At 40.4% G+C, this 16,215-nt stretch overlaps 1 long non-coding RNA gene across 2 annotated transcripts in view; it reads right to left on the reverse strand.

Moving 5' to 3' along the window:
* Positions 1–15,678: 15,678 nt before the first annotated feature.
* Positions 15,679–16,215, reverse strand: part of LOC309699465 — a 96,295-nt gene continuing 95,758 nt past the window's right edge. For both annotated transcript variants that reach the window (XR_014274358.1, XR_014274359.1), the window contains exon 3: positions 15,679–15,763. This is a non-coding gene — a long non-coding RNA (uncharacterized lncRNA). The remainder of the gene's footprint in view (positions 15,764–16,215) is intronic.

The following is a 16,215-nucleotide window of genomic DNA, read 5'->3' on the forward strand; positions in this document are numbered from 1 at the left end:
CTAGCAACCTGTGTGTAGTAACATCCTCAAAGTTGACATGATGTAAAGTGCTCTAAGAAAAATTAGCCATCCATTGCTAGCTTATGTTGGTGTGCCGGATTTTGCAAAAAATTACTTGCAGGTAATTGAGGTAAAGCATCAGCCTCAACCGTGCACTCGAACATACAACATCAACTGCTACGGCTGTTCCTAAACAGAATGGTCTGCAGACATTTGCTGTTTGTGGGACGGATACAGTACATTAGTTTAAGGGTTACTAGCCTATGAAGACAAATAACACAGAACAACAAGTGCAGTATCTGCCTTTGTGCCTTTTTCAAATGTGATACTCAACCTTTCATCTGTCCTGCATGCTGTCTTCCTCCTTCTTCATCCCTCCTTCCCTCTCTCTCCGCCTTGTATCTGTCTGCCATTAGGCAGATAGTTGCCGGTCTCATCTGTATCATGTCTCCGACCGTCCCCATAGGAGTACCACACAGTTGCTTGCTTAAGGATTCAGGAGCCACAGCCCCGTCCCACTCACCGATCCCATGGATCAAACTGACACTTGGTCAGCATCAGCACATTATGAACTATGGCCACCTGCCACCGCAGACACATTGTTCCCTCTGTAGTAATGTGAAGAATATAGAGGGGACTGGTGAACTCGGCCTGCTGACAGCTTATTCTCTCTCTTATCTCCTCTGCGGTGTGTGTCTGTGAAAAGTGGACGGTAGGACTGCATTGAAATGTGAGGGTGTGGATCATCCTGTAGGCATGAGTTACCTTTCTTGCATACTGACATTTAGCCAGAATTCAAATGTTTAAACTGGGGCGTAAGTGAGTTTTACTTGCGCTGCCTTTCAAAAAAACAAAGCAGATGATCTCTTAACATCATAGCTGGTCATTTTTAACAAAATCCAGGGTATTTAGATCTCTTCTGCAGAAACTAGGGCTTAAATTTGCACGGTTGACCCAGGTTAACAAAACACATAAAGCAAAGAAACTGAAGGTACAGATTTCTACTTCAGGTTCTTTGGATTTTGATCATAATGATGTTACACTGACACAGATCCAATGCTTTTCTTGTATTTATTATCTTTTTTTTTTTTTTTTTTTTTTTTTTTAAAAAAGGCACACATAGTCGCCCAGCAAAACAAACGTATTCCTGCTTCTGCTGAAAATTAAAAAGGTTTCAGTGTACCAAACTCTCCATGGCTCCCTGTTAGGTATGTCTCACCCTTCTTCAGACTCCAGATCCCATTGACACCCTTCATGTATGACCAGGTGGCACCCATCCACTGAATAATGAAAAAGGTGATTAAAGTGACTGATGTCTGGCCATCCATTCTCCCAAGTCTCCTCTTTAATGCAGCCATTACGCCCTTGTGTCCAAACTTAGCTCATCAAATGGCCTCATTTATGGTGAACTGAAAGTGTGCAGTATATTGAACCAAGACTGAGGAGCACTTGACATCATCTACACATGGTTTTACTTTACACTTTAGAATTAATCTGACAGTGACACTGCGAACATGCAGTCAGATGCTGGAGAATTACAAGGATCATATATTTTTGTGTAACACCTGAACTTAGACTTAATTTTTTAAATCACAGATACTGCATATACTCTCCTAGCATGTTGTTATCTGTTGCTGGTATTCATATTTGGCATCTTCTGACTTTTCCACTTCTTGCCATGCAGGTGTTAAAAATAACTAGATTTAGCATTTAATTTATTATGCCTATAACCTGTGCTAATGATAACAATAAGCACAGAAAACAGTTTCCATGGTTTATGTGCCAAGTGTACTGTTTAGTTCCCACTGAGGGTGATTTGAGGTTTTTTGCTCCTGATCTGCTCTGGTTTTCTCGTGCAGCACTCTCACTACTCTCTGCACGATTCTTGGGATGAATCCTGTTTTGAGTGATGGATCATCAGGTTGTGATCAGATGAAACCTTCACATATTGCCTGTTTGATGTTCAGACTCCCTCATTAGAGGGGAACAAACTGCTGCAGTGCCTGATCAAAATGTGCCTGTTTGGAATGGGCCAAATGAAGCTTGCAGCTGTGTGAAAGTCGCTAAAATAGACCAAATAAAATGATGGCCCAAACGCAGCCGGGTCTAGACTTAAAATGCCATCAGACCTGTGTAAATTTTGTCTTGAGTTATGGCCACAAACAGCTGCTTTACGAAGTCTTTAACCCCTATATTCTAATCACTTCATTTCTGAGTGCAAGTAAACAAAAAAGTCCAGTACTAAATAGTACTGTGCAAAAATCTAGTCACCCCAGATTTCTTTATATTGTGCTTCCAAGGAGTTGGAAGCCTGGCTGGGTGAGTGGTGTGGACACCTGATTTTATGAACATGATAACTGGAGAACTCTTGATGTGAAGCTCTATGAAAAGGGCTGCACATAAGTGGTCTGCAGGAGCGCATTCGCTGTCAAAATAAAAGACGCGCACCAGATAAGAAGTTGCAACGCGTGTTTGCATACATAAGATTTTCAGGAGGACAGACATTCGTTTAGAACTCTTAAAGATGTCGAAGAAGCAAGCTCCTTTAAGCAGTTACTTAGGTGTTCCTCCACCTCCAAAGAATTGTCAGAGGAGTCCAAACCGCAAAAGAAGCGCGTATTCTCGGAAAAGTGGTTGCAGGAGGTGAGCTGGCTTCAAACAAATGATGAACGCACAGAGATGTGGTGCAGAATATGCCATGAAAATCCCACTCTAGCGGACAAAACCAGTGCCTTTTATATGTATGCAAACGCGCGTTGCAACTTCTTATCTGGTGCGCGTCTTTTATTTTGACAGCGAATGCGCACCTGCGGACCACTTATGTGCACCCCTGTCTATAAACATCTTGTGACTTTAATAACTTAAGAAGGAAGTAGGGATTTTCAAATTTATCCCCTAGGTACATCTAGATGCTGAGGTGTAGCAATGGCAGCAATCGGTCCAGAGAAAGGAGTCCAGAGAACGCTTGAGCAAAAGTTCTCCAAGCTTTCTGAAGGTCTTAAAAAATGTTTTTCTTTGGATTTTTTTAGTCCTATTCTTATACCTGACCATTTACAAAGAATTTATTCATTTTTGTTATACCACAGACATTATTCAAGCAAAAAAAAAAAAAAACAGAACTCATCGGATGAACCAGTGTTGTGTCTACAGATAAAAGACAATTCAGCAGATAACCAATTTTAAATGACATCTTTAGCTACTTTATTTCCTGCTTGTAGATGCACTTGTCTGTTTAAGGCTTTGTCACATGTTAATAGTGAACATCTCAATTATCCATTTACACATTGCTTTCTCTATTAAGTATTCTGTACTAGTTCGAATATTTAATTTCATTCATTAATTTAGTTTTCTTCCTGCAGAGTCACTCAAGCCATGAGACGACCAGCAGTGTGATTGTAAGATTATATTATGTAATTTAATTATTTATCTAAAACTTTAACTGCTCTCAGTTTACTGCAGCTTTCTGTGTCAACAAGAGCTGAATATCATTGTTTTGGAGTGGATGGGTTTATGGGATAGATTTCAGATGTTACTTCAAAGCGGGGTTCCTTATGTTCTTTTGCAGGAATCTATTGTTTGTGTCCTCCTTGATTGCTTAGAGCTTCCTCTGTTTTCTCAACTTTTAGTATTTGCTTGCATCCCCTTTGTGTAGACTTGTGCACACCTGCCCTCACTTTCTCTTTTATCTCTCTTAAAAAAAAAAAAAAGTATTCTGTTGTGAAGTAAGGCACCTTTTTCTTCTTTTGGTGTGGATATTTCTTTTAACCGCATTGCCCAAGATTTGACTAAACTTGACGTCAGAGATCCCAGAAACATCCAGCTGGGTTTCTGGGATGGGATGTACAAGAAAGTCACCATTGCTGCTCAAAGGCTAGACAGCAGACTGCAGTTTGGGCCCAGTGTCTTCTGTCACCTCTTCTTTTTTTAATTCCATTAAGTTTTCTTTTTCATTTTTTTCACTATTCTGTGTTGTGAAGTAAGGCATGTGTGTAGATTTCTTTTTACCTTATACCCAAAGTTATAACAACAATCAAGCAGCTTGGGAAGGGGGACGTTGCCAGATCTGTTGGTGTCGTGGTGTGGCACAGGCTTTGGCTCTTGCCAAATTAATTTATCAAACTTATATGCACAAATGGCCTACATGCATTAATCATGACCATTATCAACATTACATTTAATGGTGACGTCCTCTGCATTTAATTATACCATGTTGTGTGCGTTTCCACTGTTTCCTTTAAGAATATCAGATTGCAGCATTAAATCTAGCTACAGTTTAACTTAACACGTGCTTAAATAAAGTGTGTCCTTGGAGTTGGTAGCTTAATAAACAAAAAAAGGAAGAAATTGTTTGTTCACAGGTCAATGTATAGTACTTCACACAGGCGTCTAACATTTGGGCATTTACTGATTCATTACAGCAGCAGGATACAGTTAAAGTTTAGACTCAGACTACGTGCACACTAGTGCGTTTTTATTTGAAAATGCATCGCTTTCTCTCCGTTTTGGCCTCCCACCCACACTGAGACGGAGTTTTCGCTGAAGGAAAACGCAGCGTTTTGGAAACGCTCTCGAAAGCGCCTACATTTCAAAACGGTGCTTTCGCGTCGCAGTGTGGACAGCGAAAACGGAGACTTTCTAAAACGATGATACGTGTTAGTCATATGATGCAGTCATGTGACCAATTAAAATAAGATAGCAGAGGGCATGATACAGCAGTGTTTTGTTTGCTTTGAATTTTGACAGCCATATTAAAGATTAATATCAGTACATGCTCCAGATAGCTTTCCTTCAAATTCTTTAACTCTCACTCGCTTTTGCAACTTTGTACTTTTGTGTTACTCGCAACAACAACTCCACCCCATTGTTAGTCCATTTATAAAACTCGGTCCTTTTCCTCAACATTTTGCCGCAACGTTTCAAAGAGCCGGAAAGTAAATAAGCGGCAAACAGAAATGAGGCAGATCAAATCTTCTTGCGTTTCACACATTCACAGGACTGGAACGTAAGCGTTTCGGCTGTTTCAATGTGGACGCGCAACTCTGTGAAAACGACTGAAAACGTTAGTGTGGACAATTTTGCAAAGAGGAGTGGGCCAAATATCACAAAAGCTTGATTGCACCTCTTATTGCCAAAGGTGGCACAACCAGTTTGGTTTAAGGACAATTACTTTTTCACACAGGGCCAGGCAGGTTTGGATAGACTGACTGAATGAAAAACTGAATTTTGTACATGCTCGGGTTATCTTTGTCTAATTATAATATTAGTGTGAAGATCTGAAACACGTGAATGTGACAAATATCCAAAAGATATAAAATCAGTAAGACAGCTATTACTTTAGTCTTGTGCATGTAATTTCTCACACATCGTGCCTACTTACGTTTCTCAGTGCTATACTGTATGAATGCATTTTAACTTCCCATTTGCTCTTGTTGGAAACATAACTCACAAATATGTTTTTTACTTAAAAGATTTTTTACTAAACAGCAGCCAGTAGTGTCTTTTTAGGAATTATTTTTAGTGGCTAACGTTGCACTTTAGTAAATATTTTTATAGCAACAGAACGGTGTATAAGGAATTAGCTTAAAATATGCTCTAGAACCAATGTGCTTTGTAATCTGTGTGGCTCATTTGTTCATTTTTAACAGCTCTCGGTCAGTATAAATACACTACACAGGCTTTGGTCTTTTCATGGGATTTTATGTCAACAAGAAAAATGCTCGCTACCACACAGTAGTATTACTGTCATCTGGCATGTCAGTCCTGTCTGTCAAAAGTAGTGCCTAAGTGGAAGGGGGACCCAAACGTGTCACTAACACTCGGGCATTACAGACAGCTAAATGCGCTAATGGCCTAGCTAATGCAGTGGTATTCACCAGTGGGTTGACCACGTACACACTTCATGCATATACACAAGGAGACCATATGCATGAAGTGATCCCTCACTCACTCTCACCCCTTCTGTCATTCAGTCACAGCGCAGGTACACGGATATTCACTCAGACATTAACACTCAAAAAGGAAAACGGTCAAAAGCACCCACATAGGGCATGTCCTCTCAGCAATTCTGTCACTCACAAAAAGCAGTATAAGGTGGGACATTAAGAGGTGAGTGAGTCTGCAGCATTTTGTCAAATAGTTATTCGGGCTTCTTCTTTAGTCGTCTTTTATGTTCTGAAAGATTTAAAGGAGAGAGAGAGGAGCTGCCCACTTACAGTATGTGAAGCTGGAGCTGTGTACCTGCTGTTTACACGCTTACTCAGATCTCACTTTGATTTGGAAACTGATTTTCAGAAAACCTGAAAGAAAAAATCAAAAGACTAATGAGGAAACAAATGATTGGGACTGTAGTTACTGAAGTATTGTTTACAATGAACTTTTCTAAATGTGTGACAGATCATTTTAGCGTCGTGTTAAAGATTAAGGTTTAAGTTTACATACAGCTTTTTTCCCCTCCCAACAAAAATAATTCAGGAACCAGAGTGATCCTAAAGCAGATGGTCTGAAATCTGTCTTTTAGTCCTGCTGCCACTGTAATGTTAGTGAACTTCAACTAGTTCAGTGGAGGAATTAATATACACAAAATCTCCCAGACTCTTCTGTGTAACTCTTTGGACACAGAAGAGTAAGGTCAAATCGTACCCTGTTGTTATGGCAGTGCAACAGCACAACTGACTGAACAGGTTTCCTGGTTTGGCTATTACATTGGAGATAACTGGTTTTTGGTGGACAGAGGTGGGGCACGTATTATATAGCCACTATCTTTGGTGTTGCAGAATTCAAATGATGAATCTTTCCCTTACAATGTCTCTGACCCTTATCTGTTCTCTGCTTCCCCATAGGAAGCTCGTTACTGAGAGACTCGGTATTCCCTGTCATGCTTGTTAGCCCTACATTACGAGTGAAAGGAGCAGGGACAGGAAGCCTCTGCTATAACTGATACATATACCCGTGAATAAACACACACTCAAAATCACATTCAAAGCTAAGATTTATAACTTGCCCAAAATTAGGGGAAGCCTGCCACACATGCAGACGACTCAGTCGTAAGTTCTGCCATTTAACAGTTACCTGTCGCTGCTGCTGCTCTAAATACAGCTCGCTCTCGGTCAGCTTGCCTGGTTAAGTGAAGATGAAGAGAACTTCCCTGCCAGGTACTGCAGATCAAGACTTGACATCTATGTATTTGTAACAAGGTTCTACCTACATCATCTCTCTGTGGGACACTGTACACTCTCGTAGAAAGACGGTAACACTGATGCAAGGCTTTGAAAGCAGCAATTAGCACTCTTGGTGGTCCGCACTGTTTTTCTTTTTTCCCTTCTTACCTTACCCATTCTCTTCTTTAACTTCCCCTGGGAATTGCTGTTAAGGGATACAATTAATTTTTTGACACAAATATGAAAGTGTTAATTCACCTGTGATAATTAGAGCTATTCTTACCGCATGTTGATGAATGTAAAAATGCAGTGTTTATTTATTAATTAATTTCCGCCCCGCCGTCAGAATGAGAGCTCTCATAATTGTGTGATCTTGACTTAAGAAGGAAGTCTCAAAGGAAATAGATTATAGACCTGCCCAGCAGTAATGAAACATTGTCAAAAAAATGCTCAGAAAAGTTACAGCATCTTCACTTTGATGTTCCTTTTTTAATATCTGTCTGAAGAGCGTTTGATGGTAAGGCTTGTCTTGACGTATCGTGGCTCTCATGAATTCTGTGGAGCACAGCGGTGAGGTGTATGACTAACAGCTATAACATCTTTAGTTTTCTCCTCGAGAACATGTTACGGTATCAGTATGTTACCATTACCTCGTTAGGCGAGGTAGTCGTAAAATTACACATGCTTTCACGGTGTGCAAAGTGCATAAGACTTGCAAAAGAATGCTAATTACATTAATCAAATTAATCACATCACAAAGTATTTCTACTTTTATTCTCAAATCAAGGTCCAGGCAGCCTGTGGTGCAGTGACTCTTAAGGGTCAACAGAACAGAAATGAATCCTAAAACTGCATTAAGTGCAAATACACTCCGCTGATATTCTGTTAGACACACCTTGCTAGTCAGACACCATTTAACCTTCAGAACTGCTTTAATGTTATGTGGCACAGATTCAACAGGGTGCTGAAAACAATGTCATGATGGCATAACGCAGTTGCTGCAGATTTGCTGGAAGCAATCATCAGAAGATGGGTACACTGTGGTCATAAGAGGATGGACACAGTCAGCAACTATGCTCAGGTAGACTTTAGCATTGTTTCCTGTTACGCGAGTAAATTTATGGAATAACAACAGTAATGTTTTGAAGTTAAATGGAACTTTCATCATGTTCAAATGTTAATTAAGAAGTTTATTGATATTTCACTTATTTGAAATTAAAGTAATTATGAAATACTATGTTCTGTTGTATTGTCAATTTGTGGTTGGCGAAAAATATATTATTAGTATGAGAGGTAGGGGTGTATAAGCTGCCTACACCCTTTCTGCCTGAAATAAATCAACTGAATGTCGCAGTAGAAATCTTGACGCATCACACCAGGTAAGATTTGTCTGTTGTCCAACTTTGGTGAGTTGTAGCCTCAGTTTCCTGTTCATAGCTGACAGCTGAGTGGCACCCAGTGTGGTCCTCTGCTGCTGTAGGCCTTCTGGTTAGACGTGTTGGGCATTCAGAGATGCTCTTCTGCATATTTTCGTTGTAATAAGTGGTTTTTTTGACTTACTGTTGTCTTCCTATAAGCTTGAAGCAGTCTGGGTATTCTCCTCTTACCCTCCGACATTAACGAGGCATTTTTACTCACAGAACTGCAGGTCACTCACATTTTCTCTTTTCTCACTACTCTCTGATGGTTGTAGAGAAGCGGTCTCCAACCTTTTTTGCGCCACGGACCAGTTTATGCCCGACAATATTTTCACGGACCGGCCTTTAATGTGTCGTGGATAAATACAACAAAATAAAACTAGTACCGGTACTGAAAAAAAGAAGATTTATTCATAACACACGTGAAAAGACCCAGGAAAACCGAGTTAACGATCAAAACGATAACAAAATAACACTGAAAACCGATAAAACCCCTGAAAACCATACATTTCACACCTGAGCCTCAATTCTCGCGGCCCGGTACCAAACGACTCACGGACCGGTACTGGTCCGAGGCCCGGGGTTGGCTTTGTAGCTGGTTAACTGGTGAGAAGGACAAAACATTCAGTCCACATCAGTGAGCGACACTGAGCCTTAACCTGCTGAATCAGTGTTGGGATTATGAGGTGGCTCCTGGAAATGTTTCTCCCTCACAAGGTTTGGTGTTCTGTTGCTATGTTTAGATTATTTTATTGAAAAAAAAAATCATCATAAGTTGTCACTTGTGGTCACTCATGACCCGAATCTTCAACGGCAACGTGGCAAAAGTGTTTTATTTTGGTTTTCTCTCTTCATCAAATCAGTTTACTGTGGCAGCAATTTCCTTTGGTATTGCTTCTGGATTTTATTACTGATCCTCCTTCAAAACGTCGTTTTTTCTACACAGTTGACAGCTGTTAAGTTGATGCATCAAGTGTTCAACCAAAATAATCATCTGATGCTGTAGGATGAGCTAAGTCAGCATCACTAATTAAGATTTTGTAAGCAAAACAGCACAAAATCACTCACTTTACAGTTTGATTCACATGAGCTTCAAGTTGAAAGTAGTTTGCAAACGCAGAAAAGATTTTGACTGAAGGAAAATCACAGATGTAGCTTAAAACCTTAATGATGGCTGAAATTCCACGTCGCCTTCTCAGTTTCAGGGTCACGAGATTTCCATTCGGCTGCGACTTTTGGGGACACGTCGACAGATGAGCTTTTTTAGTAGCATCCCTGCTTTTTCTGCTAAGAGAAATGGCAGTGAATGTAATGCCTGCATGACCTCACAAACTGAGCTAATCAATGTGTTGACCTAGCCCAGCTATGAGCAGGAACATCACAGTCTGGCTACTACCAGACCATAAGATTGCAGATCCAAGGGGTTAATCTATGCTTTGAGGGAGGAGTGGAAATCCATATAATTACTGGATTGTATGCTATAGCTAAAGCATGTCACACTGTGCTACTTTATTTATCCAAGTAAAAAAAAAAGAAAAGAAATCTCACCGAGATTAAAAGTCTCTCCTTCAAGAGAGACCTGACTAACTGGATAAAGGATACTTTATCTGGCTGGCTGCTGGATAAAGAAAATGAATCTCCTCAACATATCAGCCCACATCGCTGTATCCCACTTGATATACGGTCATATTCACACGAAAAGAACACGCCATTTTTTTTTCTTGATCACATAATTTGGGCCTACAATTTGGGCCTACAAAAGGCTGGGAGAAAAACATACGCGGTAACTTATCACCCTCAACAAAGGGTGATCTTAAGCATTTTTGGCTCAGTCAGTCAAGACAATCACTGTCCAGCCGGGCCCGTCCCGCTCCATCTTGCCTGGCAGACACATAAAGGCAGCCATCTTAAATCACGTCTCACGGCGCACATCTAATGACTACTGAGCCCCTGCATATTTCAACATTAATTCATTAGAGGCGGGGATTGGGGGGGAGGGAGGGAGGAGGGGGTGGAATCAGCAGCAGCAGGGAGAATCCTCGGCGCACTCTGATTAAGGCCGTTATGTTTTATAGAAGCCATTTTTCAATGCCTCCTCTGACAGCACTTGAGGTTATTAAATTGTGGGCTTCAACGAAGGAGTGAGAGAGGGAAGGAGTAAGTGGGAAGGAGAAGGAGGAGAGCGAGAGAGATCATGGGAGGAAGAAAAGGGGGAAAGACAGATGGAGGCTGGAGAGAGAGAGAAAGAACGATTAACAATAGCACGGAGACAGGTTGCCAGGTCTCCTTTGGCTGCTGATAAAGTGAACTTCTCGTGATTTGTTTGTGTGTTACCTGTGGTTTCTGGGGTTATCTATATCTCATAGCGACTAGATTACCGAGTGTGTGTTGTACTGTACATAGAACGTGGCTATTTTCTCTCTGTCAGATGTGATACAGGGATTGGATGAAGATAAGCTACATATGGAGGAAGCTGTTATGTCCACTGAATGACCTTGAAACAGTTCTCAGTGGAGTCTATGATAGGTTTACATACTTTAGTGTTTTTTGCTTGGAGTCAATAATGTAGATGTACATACACTCACCTTATCAGTTATATTTAGCAGGTGCTGGGTTGGACTCTGCCTTCAGAAGTGCTTTGATTCTTCGTGGCATAGATTCGACAAGGTACCTGAAATATTCCTCAGAGATTTTGGTCCATGTTGACATGATAGCATCACCCAGTTGATACAGATTCCTTGGATGAAAATCCATGATATGAATCCCCCGTTTCACCACATCGCAAAGGTGCGCCATCGGATTGAGATCTGGTAACCGTGGAGACCATTTGAGTGCAGGGAACTCATTGACATGTTCATGGAACCAGTTTGAGATAATTTGTGCCAATGATGTGTTATCCAGCCATCAGATGATCGGTATAAAAAAGCATGGTCATGGTCAGCAACAATATTCAACTAGGCCATGGCATTTAAACAATGCTTGGTTGTTTCAAAGAAGCCCAAAGAGTGCCATGAAAACACCCCCACATGTCACAAAAGCAGCAGCTCCATGCTTGCTCGTTCTTTACACCAAGTTCTAACGCTACCATCTGAAAGTCACAGCGGAAACAGACTCATTGAACCAGGCGATATTTTTCAAATCTTCTGTTGTCCAATTTCGGTGAACCCGTGCAAATTGTTTCCAATTCTTGGCAGATGTGAGTCTGCTGCTGAAGCCCATATGGATCGAAGTGCTGTACATTCATAGACGCTTTTCTGGATACTGTGGTAACAGGTAGTTATTTGAGATACTGTTGTCTTCCTATCAGCTGAAAGCAGCCAGACCATTCTCCTCTGACCTCAAACAAAGAATTTCCACCCAGACCATTCTCAATCATGCCATGCTCAAAGTAGAGTACTTATTTCCTTATTCTAAGCAGGTTGCCTTGACCGTGTTTACATACCTAAATGCATTGAGGTGCTGCCATGTGATTGGCTAAGTAGATATCTGTGTTAACAAACAGCTGAAGGACAGTGATATACATGACAGTGGGTACACCATTTCTGGAGAAGAACAATCTAAGGAGCTAGTCATTTGTTTTACACGTCACATTTTAACTAACAGAATTTGTTCCGCCGCCAAAAGTTTAAGATAATCAAGGAAGGCTGTAGGTGAAAATACTGCTGTGGGAAAACTGACAAACAAATGGTGCTTTTATTTAATTACCCCAAAAAACACCGTAGCAAAACAAAGAAACAATGGAGCAATAGAATATTATCTCTGTTAGATTTCTACATTCAAGCTAGCAAAGACTTTTTTTGTGCGACCTCTTCTTCCCACACGCCCTCCCCTTGCTCAAATTAATAGGCAGTTGCAGTTCCTCATCAGCCAGTATCTCCTTCAGTTTTTCCAAATAGCTGCTCAGTGCCAGGGTTGTCAAGAAATTGAGTCATCACATCCTGGCAGCTGCTGCTTTCCTCTCGCACACTCGCTTATACAAAGGACATGTATGAATGTATTACATAAGCACTGATATAAAACAAGATGTACAGGGACATAAAGTACGCCATTTTTATAGTATGATAAACAAATAGTCCTTTCTGGATGTTAGCAGTTTATTTTTAGTGATAATGGAACAGTGTTGTAGAAACACAGACCCAGAGACAAAGCACGTCATTAGACACAAAGTCTAATGAAGACATAGGCATCTGCTCAGAAGAGCCCACAAAGTTCCCCCTGAAAATTAAACGAGTAGCTTATGACTTACTCTATCATTTATGCCCTTCAAACGTTGAAAGTTAAGGTAAATTTGATGTGAATTCTCGATTAAAATGTCTCTAAATCCTCTTCAAACTACCTCCACACATCAATGCAATGGCATTTATTTGTGCTCTGCTCACTCTTAACTTACCAGACAATAATAATCCTTTTTCTCCCTTTTTCTTGTAAAAAAAAAAAAAAGTATTGGACAGTTGAGAAAGATTATTGTTCATATATTAAAAGAAAAATCCCCCAATTCAATTCACTCAGTCTTTGTGCACATAGTGTTCGGTGAGTACAGAAGCACAAACAGCAAGTGTGCTTGTTTAAATCTTTATTGTCCCTGTGCGCATTATTGTACAACTCTGGGACTGTGCAGTAAAAAGACAGTCTTATCTGCGGTACTCTATGCAGTCACTCTCATAAGTAGAGGCGTATAAACGCTTACAATGACACACATACGCACAGCGGCACCATGTTACAGTACTATGTCCTTATCCCTGCTTTATCCCTGTCATCTGTGACAGTTAAACAATGTATCTGCTTGGGGCCCACCAGCAAGGATATAAATGGTTTCATTCCCAAAACACAGGGCTGTGAATTGTAAAGGGAGCAAATGGTCCAATATGATCTCGAAATGAAAGTGCACTCACTCAGAAGCGTTTCATTACACCGCTAAAATCGAACTCAACAACTCCATCACTTCTAATTCTTAAAAAATAGTATCACTGTAAAATAAATGGGCTAGTGTTCCATTACTATAGCATTTAATCTGAAATCTTATTATGAAATCTGGCTAGAAAGCAGGGTGACACTTAAAGTTGGTCTTTTTTTGATTTCGATCCCTGTAAATGAGGACAGTGTAGTAAGAGAGATGGATATGAGTTTAGTGAGAAGGCTGAAGAGGATGAGGACAGTCAGGAAGGTAGGAAGTGTTATATGGTGCAATTAGAGGGAAGACGATTAAAGACGCGGCGTGAAGAAGCGGACAGAGATTATATTCAGATTTCTGCCTTCTCATAAAATAGATGCATTGCGAGCCAATTTTATAAAATTAAAAAAACAGTGAAAATAAACACAGACAGAGCTGTATACTGTACATCAGCGTCCAGTAAAGCGCAAAAGATTAAAAACTCATCAAAAACAGTGGGCTGGAAAGTGAGGAGGCTGAGGGAAGAATGAATGAGACCACCTAATGAGATTGAATGTTTGTACAGCTGGGAGGCAGAGAGGATAGCGAGAGTAGAAGAGAGGGGGGGAAATAAAAGGCAATACAGAGTGTCAGGGAAAGAAAAAGGCTCTTACAGGCTAAATGACGCCTGATTCCCTGGATATTTGGGCTCCCTCTGGGGAACATATAGTTGTTGCCTGGCACTGACAATTTGAGAGGCTTCAGAAGGAAACAAAAAAAGACACTGAATAAGGTAGATGAACATACAGGCTTTTCTCAGTGGTGCAGACTGAGTGACAGCCCTAAAAACCATCATTTAAACACAATCCCATAAAATCACCATTTTCAGTTTGCAGGCTGCTGATGCAGAAAGCAAACTGTTGCAGTCCTGAAATATATTAAATTCGCAAATATTCACATGGAAAAAAAAAAAGTTTCTCAACACAGAGAAATATCGGTCCAACTCAAAAACCAACGCCGGGCACCCAAAAGCAGCAGAACAGGCAAAAATTGTTGGACAGGACCAATTTGAACACATGTAAGCTTTTAATAAACGACAATGCCAGATTTTCAACGGAGATAGCCAAAATTTATAAAGGACAGAATTTCAAATCTATCTTCAGTTTGGTGTTTGCCAGAAAGCCTGGTTGGAAATCTGCCTGTCACAATCCTGCTGGAATTGTCATCTGAAGTAAGAAAACAAATAAAAAAACCAATATGTACTACCTACTGTGCAGATTTTACTTTAGATTTCAGCAAATAAAAAGATGGAACGTGAAACTGGAGCTCTTTTTTTCTTCTTCTTTTTTTTTTTTTTTTTTTCACAAAAGCCACAAACATCTAACATCTTCAAGTGATGTATTTCCAAGACACATTGGTGGCGATGAGGATCAAAAGAAAGAGTCGAACCGAGTGACATACACGTGCGGCATAATAAAAATTCATTGAATCTACTCCACAGGCCGAAATGGATGGTGGCAGCGAGGCCATATTGCATCTGTGCAGATGGGGTCAGGGGTCATGTAAAGTTGTTTGAGAAGGCACTGCGCTTTCATGCATCATGTAGCAGATAAAGATTTTGGGGGCTGAGAGCGAGCCAGTGGAGGGTGGGGCCGGCTCACTGCAAACAACAGCAAACACTCTGCTTCCCTGAATTCACTACCAGCCTGTGTTTATGCTCAGGTTTCCAAACAGTAATTTGAGAGTTTGATAGATTTCATTTTTTAAAATAGGAATTTTTGTTATTTTATCACAATTGTGAGAATCTCATATGCAGCATTAATCCGCCTGCTTGTGAAAAGAGCTTTAGCAAACAAGGCGGAACCCCAAATCTTCAGCATTAGGATTGCAGTCAAATCATGTTCTATAATTTAATCAGCCTTTTTTAAAATGATATGATATAATATTATATTTTATTTTAGCCATGGTAGCACTATAGCTCTATTTAAATTCAGTGTTTGCCTTGCAGTCACTTGGCTATCCTGGACCAAACTGAAATATCTATTTAAAGTGCTTCATATGAAAGTAGTGTATGGACTTACTTTCCCAGGTAAGTACCCAGGACCAAGACTTGTTGAGGTCCTGGGTATCATTCACCTGTCTCTCCTCTCATGGATGGACTCCAGCTTCACTGTTTACTTCAGCTCTGTAGTCTCTGTGAGCTCAGCAGTGGTACACAACCCAGCTGTCCGTGTGCAGGTTCTGGTTGTAGGTGATGCAAGGGGATCCTCCAGCTGTAGCCTGAGATGGGGAAGCTGAGTTCTATCCACGGGAAGAACCTGAGATAAGATGGAGAAACGAGTTAGCCACTGGTTTTAGCTAGTGGATCAGTCGTTCTTCACAAGTACAAAAAAAAATAACAACTGTATTTCTATTTGATGGTTTCCCTGGGCATTCACGGTGCCCAAGGAATGAACCCCATTCGGTACATTTATGTTCCCCAAATGACTTCAGTAATTACAGTGAAAGCATTAATCACATTTTCACTTTGGTTTTTTGTACATATTGTCAAAATTAAGTACTTTCCCTCCAGTCTCTTAAGCCTTGACAGTAACAAAGATATATACAGTAAAATAAATACTATAACTGCTGAATAAAAAGCATATTGCTGTTCCAGACAAACCTCCACTGATGCTTTGATGCAAGGTTTCTGAAAGGCTTGAATATAGAAATACAAAAAATGGTAGCAGTTTATATGTTGACCAATTAAAGGACACAAATAATGTTTAAT

This window comes from Aulonocara stuartgranti, assembly GCF_965226115.1.
Source record: "Aulonocara stuartgranti genome assembly, chromosome: 22".
In the NCBI taxonomy this organism is placed as follows: Eukaryota; Metazoa; Chordata; class Actinopteri; order Cichliformes; family Cichlidae; genus Aulonocara; species Aulonocara stuartgranti.